Source organism: Mizuhopecten yessoensis, unplaced genomic scaffold (genome assembly GCF_002113885.1).
Source record: "Mizuhopecten yessoensis strain PY_sf001 unplaced genomic scaffold, ASM211388v2 scaffold11163, whole genome shotgun sequence".
NCBI lineage: Eukaryota > Metazoa > Mollusca > Bivalvia > Pectinida > Pectinidae > Mizuhopecten > Mizuhopecten yessoensis.
In genome coordinates this window covers 448110-448978 of record NW_018408911.1, presented here as the reverse complement: position 1 = coordinate 448978, position 869 = coordinate 448110, and positions in this window count along the sequence as shown.

The window sequence follows — 869 nt, the reverse complement described above, 5'->3', positions numbered from 1 at the left end:
TATCTTCTCTTGTGATTGACTGATGGTGAAAAGCTTAATTTGCACAACACAATGTTAGTTAAGCCTTTCAATAAGTTAAGTAATATATTGTTAAGTTATATAATATGTCGTATTAAAGTGTATGTTGGAATTTTAATAATTCTGAAAGTTTGAAAATCTTGCATTCCATTGTCGTGTATTGGATACACGATACCTTGTACTGTCTGTTCCTGTTTAGTGATAACTCCTGTATGAATTCAATGTTCAACACATGTTTACAAGCCATATTTGAATTCACTGCTCTCTCAAAGTCTTTATGAAAAATGCCACACACTCTTACTTTTATAGTCTGCAAAGTCTGTAAAGTTGGTGGTGGAGGAAAGCCAGAGTTCCCGGAGAAAAAACAGCGACCTACAGCCATTACCCGACAACTGCCCCATGTAAGCCTCGAACCTGTCTTAGATAGGATTTTTGAAATGCAGATTGTGGTAGATTTATTTGTATTTTCGAAGGTCAACTTTGTGAAAGTAGCAAGTGAAGTTTAACTTGTAACAATCTGTTGAAATATTCATGGAATGATCATCTTCGGTTAAAATGAAATGGATTGGAAGAGATCATTCGTAAACATGCAAAATGTGTGTTCTGACCTGTGTTCAGGAACTGTTATATCTGTGTTTACGAGATTCCACAATAACTGTATAGCAGAACTGGACTGGGTCAATCGCCAGTGGCCAGGTATTTTGATTTGTAAGAGCAACTTTCTAGAGATCAGAGGGTCCCGAGTTTGAATCCCAGTCTGGCTGTGCATGGTTCCTTTCCAGTTCTACATGTCCATTAACTAGATGTCTGTAATGTCTAGATAACAGTTAACTAGATGTCTGTAATTTCTG